The sequence below is a fragment of the Falco cherrug genome, chromosome 11, assembly GCF_023634085.1.
Source record: "Falco cherrug isolate bFalChe1 chromosome 11, bFalChe1.pri, whole genome shotgun sequence".
Lineage (NCBI taxonomy): Eukaryota > Metazoa > Chordata > Aves > Falconiformes > Falconidae > Falco > Falco cherrug.
In genome coordinates this window covers 5,404,066-5,410,065 of record NC_073707.1, presented here as the reverse complement: position 1 = coordinate 5,410,065, position 6,000 = coordinate 5,404,066, and positions in this window count along the sequence as shown.

The window sequence follows — 6,000 nt, the reverse complement described above, 5'->3', positions numbered from 1 at the left end:
ACAGTTTTGTTGCAGGCACCGGGTGCCTGCAGAGCCTGCACTTAGCCACTCCTGCAGGTCAGACGCAGATGCACAGGACTCCCGCTGGTCACGGAGAGTCCTAGAAACATCTCTGGCCATCCCCAGGTCAAACACTGCTTTGCAAGCTCCAGCAGCCTCATTTCCCGCTCTGCTCAGTACTGGTGAGGCCACATCTGCAGTGCTGGGTCCAGCTCTGGGCTCCCCAGTGCAAGAGAGGGATGCACTTATCTCTCTGTCCAGTCCAGTGCAAGGCCATGAAGGCGATGAAGGGTCTGAAGCATCCTTCGTACGAGGAGAGGCTGAGAGAGCTGGGGCTGTTCAGCCCAGAGTAGTCTCAGAGGGACCTCATAGATGTCTATAAACATCTGATGGGTGGGAATGAAGAGGAGGGAGCCAGACTCTTCCCAGTGGTGTCTGCTGACAGGACAAGAGGCAATGGGAGCAAACTAAAACGCATGGAATTCCCCCCCGGGGGCTGCCTCTCTCCACCTTTGCTGAGGAGAGCCCATGCACCTCACAGCTGGGATGCCCACTTTCGTTTCTGCTTCCAAACACCTACAGATGGACCGGCAAGTCCTCCCAGTAACTTGTAACCTGGTGTCTTTGCTTGGAAAAGATGACACGGACAACCATCGGGAATTGTTCGGACTTTCCTGGATCCTACAAGGCCTTGAGGGATCTGGACTAATGCCAAAGCCACCCTAACATGCACCAGTCTCTCAGCACCTGAGCGCTGCTGATGCTGCCGACTTCAGAGGCTTCGACAAAGCCCAGGTCTGTAAAGGGGTCACTCTAATCTCTCGGAGGTCTCTGGCATGGAAACAAAACCAACCGACAAGAAACGGCAAAGCCGGTTCCCAAGGTGAGTGGAGATGTGTTTGGTTGTTCAAAGGCTCCTGATAAGGTGTCTGAGATTAAAGAACAAATAAGTGCATGGCTTGGGCCAAAGTCCCAGCGCAAGCCGAAAAGCATACAGCCGGAGGCAACGGCGCGCCTCTCACCTAAACCCAAGCACATCCAGCTGTTCTGCAGCCTTCAGGCCCAGGAGGAGCTCTGCCTGGCACTGGCACAGGCTCGGCCATGTCCCCTCTAGGACAAAGTCCCCATGCCAGTGGGGATCCCATACAGCCCAGCAGCGTCAGCATGTCAGCACCAGCCCTGAGCTTGGCTCTCTCCACGCTTTGCTCCTGACTCCCCAGCTGGACGCACTTGCTCCCGTTGGCCCTGAGCATCCTTTCGGGGGAGCTGGTGTCCATGGGCATGTCACCATGGAGCGGACTTCAGTGTCCTGGGAGAGCTGCTGAGGGACTCTAATATGAATTGAACCAATGGTTTAGATCTAAGACAACAGGCTGCTAAATGTCAAACAGAAACTAATTAAATGAGCATGCCTCGCTCACTCTGCAAAATGTAAAATTAAATAAATACTCACTTAGGTATGAGCTAATGGACTGGCGGCTGCCCAGCAGTGGAAGGGCAGGTCTGGTGTGTGATAGATTTCAAAACAACACGGAAATCAAACTTGAACTTAGCTGATAGCGTGGTGCGCTGGATCCCCCAGAGAACGTAATCTAGAAATTATCGTTGGGTCGTTTCATGAACAGGTCTGTCTGGAAACCGGTCTGAAAAGCAAACAGAAAGCACAAAGAGTTTGTTGGGGGTCAGGGGAAAGCTCACCCCTCTCTGAAGTTTTTCTCCATTGGGGTTTTGTGGAACGACCTAGGAAACTGGGATGTCCCAGACCCTGATTTCCCCAATCCGCCACTGCATCTGGGGCTGACTTGCTGCTGAGGAGACACACACAAACCTCTTGCCATTTCATCTGCCTGTGAGATCCAGCGAGCTCCAGGCTGCCAGGGTACAAATGGCACGGCCAGACTGACCACGTCTAGGCAGAAAATGATGAAGATAAATCCTTGCTCAAGCAAAGTGCGCGCACACGCACACAAACAAAAAAAAAAAAAAAAAAAAAAAGGGAGGAAATAAAGACAGAGGGAAAAACATTGCTGAAGGGATGTGGGCAGGAACACACTGCCAGGCTTCGCAGCACACAGGGCTGTGCTCCTCTCTTGCCAGGGTCAGAACGATGAGCTGTGGCATGGCTCAAAGGTTCAGTTCCATGTGCCAGCTCAGGTCGTACTGCTGTGCTGCGAAGCACTGAGGAGAAGCCTCAGCCACAGCACATCTGCTTCTTGCAGGGTGGGAGGAGGCAGCAGCACCGGGTGACCTTAGGGCTGAGGACCCAAACCAAGAGGCAGGGGGGCTTAGGGGTTTCCTGGTGGGATGCTGTGAGCATGCGACGAGAGTTGGGCCGGTGGAGCCTGGGCAGGCAGCATGGGCAGCACAGGCACAGTGGGGACCAGACAGTAAGAGACAGGACTTTGTGGTCATCCCATGAGGAATGGGACCCAGTCCAACATCGGACGTGCCTTCCCTGGTTTATCCCAGTGGCAACAACCTCCTTCCAGGTCCTCAGTCCAGCTACCTGCCTGAGGCAAAGGGACAACAGTCTCAGGCCGGGAGACTCTGGCTTCAGGTACCTGGACTCCCCCCACAGGTGCAGCCAGTGCCACCTCCAGCCCTCCCCTGTGGAAGGGCTCCTTGGCCCCTCTCACCAGCTGGGCTTCTTTGGAGGTCTGCCCCACCATCACAGCACTTCCATGAGGTCTTCCAGGCTCCTCTAACATGAGAGCAGTAGTACTTTTACTCCTGGCCCTTCCCAGGATAATTTTAATCCTGGATATGGCTTTTCTGTAGCACTCTGGTTTCCACCCTGCAGCTAATGGCTTCACCTGGAATTTAAGGAGCATTGACTGCTTCCATTAGACACAAAAAGATTTTAATTTGTTTTGCAGATGTTCTGCTTTGACACTAAAAGCTAAGGAGCCATTTCCAGCAGGAGCTCCATCCCTCTCCATTCCCTGCTAAGAAAACCTCTGGGGGCCACTCCCATCCCAGGAGATCCCCAGGGGCTCGTCCAACCTCTGTTGGCAAAGCCCAGAAGCAGTTTCCTCATCCGCCCCAGAACCCTCGTCTCTGCTCTCTGCAAAGACACCTCCCTGGCTGCCTGTACCCTCCAGGCTACAGCTGCCTCCCTCTTGCCAACACACACAGGGACATCATTCCCCACCTCGTTAGCCAAGGAAAACACGGTCCCAGAGAGCAGCGGTGGCCTTTCTCCCACACCTGGCTATTGCAGCACTGTCTTAGCATCACTAGCTCTTGCAGGACAGCACAGCTTGGCTGCTCCTGCCTGTAAAGCCCTTGCTGGATCGTCAGCTTTGCAAAGGAGATCTGTCATGCCACCCTTCTGAAGGCGGCTGTTCATGCCTTGGGGCTCAGCAAGGAGCATTGTTGATGGCAAACATATCTGTCTTTAGCAGGATCAAACAAAACCCCACACACAGCTGTCTGCTGGGTTATTTTGGTACTGGAGTAGTTCCCACCTAGCAGGAAAAGGAATAAGGTGCGGAGGAAGGGAGGCAGACAGCTTGTTGGTGTTACAGCAAGGGTCAACCCCTTGCAAACCCCTTTGCTCCAGCAATCGGTCCAGCTCCCAGGGTTGGAAATCTGGATCACAGGCCTCCTCTGCTCCTCACCAGAGAGGCAGTCTACACCTCGGCCACGGTTACAGGCTTGCAAGTGGACCAGAGGTGCAGGTGCAGCTTGTCCAGCAATGCTGTGAAAAACCCACCAGCAGCCCCTCCAAGCCACAGACAATCCAAGTAGAAAAGCCGTTGCATGAGAATGGCAAGGTTCTGGGTGTCTTGAGGCAAGCTGAGGTCTCCTTGCTCATCACCTTAAGCAGGGGTGGGAGTACAGGGATGGGGGACAGGAAGGAACTGGAGCCTTTGGGGCTCTTCGTCTGCCTCCTGCTGAGATCAGCCCATCGCCAGGTAACCAATGTGCACCCACCTAGGACGGTGCACACACATCACAGCATGATGGCCCTATGAGGATCATGCTCAGCAGCCGGCAGCTGGGGCAGCCCTGCACCATCAGGACGGTCCTCACACCTACGCAAAAGTTATGAGCCTGTTAGGTCACCCCAGCAGGACACAGCTGCCTGGTGAGCAGAGACAGAGCCCAACCCTCCTGCAAGGGCACTTTTTCCTTCTCAAGAGGGCAAAAGACAAGTGTCTGCAAAAGACACATTTGCGTGCTTGTACCTTGACCCCTGCTCCAGCATCTGCAGGAGAGTGTGACTACCGGGTGTGATCTCAGATGACTGCCATCTCCACCAAGGCCCTCAGGTGCTGGTCCACAACTGTAGCCCAATCCCACCCAGGTCAAGCTCCAAACCAGCCTCTCTGGGATGCAGCTGCACGGTAACAGAAGCAGCCAAGAGAGCTGTGGGGGCCTGGCAGATGCGGCCCCCGACTCCAGAAGCATGCAGGCAGATGAGAGCACGTGCTGTGCTTCACGTCACTGTATCCCAGCAGGAGCAGACAACTCTGCCTTTTGAGTTTCTCTTCCACAGATGAGTCAAGTCATGCCCAAGAAAGAGGCTGCCAGGCAGCAAACAGGAATACAGGAGATCCCGACCAGGATTACATACCGGAATGGGACTCCCATGAGGCCTCCATGGACAAACAGGCTTGTCCTTAGGGAAACAAGTGAGCTGAGCCGTGGCAAATCCCACAAGTGACAATCAAGCAAGAGGAAACAACCAAAGAGGAGAAAGGACCGGCCTGTTGGGCATCCCCACATGGATGAGCTTCGGGATGCTCCCAAGTGCCCCATGCCCTGCAGGTACAGTGTGTCCCCCAGGGTTCTGGCAGGGGGATGCTCACAGACCCCTCAGCCACCTACCCCACATCACCATGGCACCTCACACAGGCGTATCCACCTCAGATTGCATGGGGCATGGTGTGGCAGAGGGAAGGAGCGGGGAGAAACACCAGCCCTCAGTCCCAACAGCACAAAGGGGTTTGATCCCTGCAAACGGCGAGCTCACCCATGGCTCTCACCCAGCCCCAGGCCCCCAGATAAGCTGCCAGCCCGGGTAGATAGCCAGTGCGCAGGATGGGTGGAGAACTCAACAGCCCCACAGTAAACTTGTGGTTTTGATGAGGTGGATGGGGAGAGGCAGCACCTGCCTGTGCCAGGGCGCGGGGAGCAGCTGCCTGCCCGCCTGCGCCTGGGAAGGGGCGAAGATGGGTCCCTTTGTCCCTTGGGAAAGCCAAGGTCTGGGCTGGAAGTCTCTTACCTGCCTGGTAGGCATTTCCTGAGACCCATGGGCATGGGTAAAGGCAAGGTGCACGTTGCCAGGGGCCTCCCCACCGGTGCCAGGAGGCACATGGGAGCCTGGTCCAGCCCGAGCCACTGGTCCTCATGGCACACATCACAGCCGTTCAGCCTCCACCCCAGCCCAAAGGGTCTGGTGCCCAAATACGAGAAGCATGTGGTCCTGCTGCCTTGGCTTAGGGCCCCTGGTCACACAGAGCCATCCATGGCTGTGTCTTGCTGATGCTGGGATGAGCCTCAAAGCAGAATGACGTGGAGGAAAAGCTACAGAAGAGGGACAAAATCATCATCCTGGCACAGCACAGTCCCAGCATAGCAGGGTGAGGACTTTGCTGGCTCGGGGGAACATGGGAGGCCAGTTTGCAGATGGCAAATATAGGCATCAATGCGTTAAGCAGTAGCTGCAGATGGTTAAAGGCTGTGCCTGGAGCAGCGAGTACAGTGAGAGGAAGCAAAGGAGGGAGCTGGGGATTGTCATGGCCCCAGCCCAGGGCGGATGGAGCCAGGCTGCACTGGAGAGGATTAGCGCCGTGCCATGCAGGTGTGACCCAGCCTGCACAGGGTCTCAGCAGCCCAGACCTAAAGGCTGTACCAGCGTGGGGATTATCAAGAGCTAAACAGTCGTGACCAAACCATCTCTGTCCTCAGGTTTGTCAAGAATTAAAAGCAGGACACAAGAAGGGACAAACACAAAGAGCAGAGCAGGAGGATATGGGGGGTCAAAGAGGAACA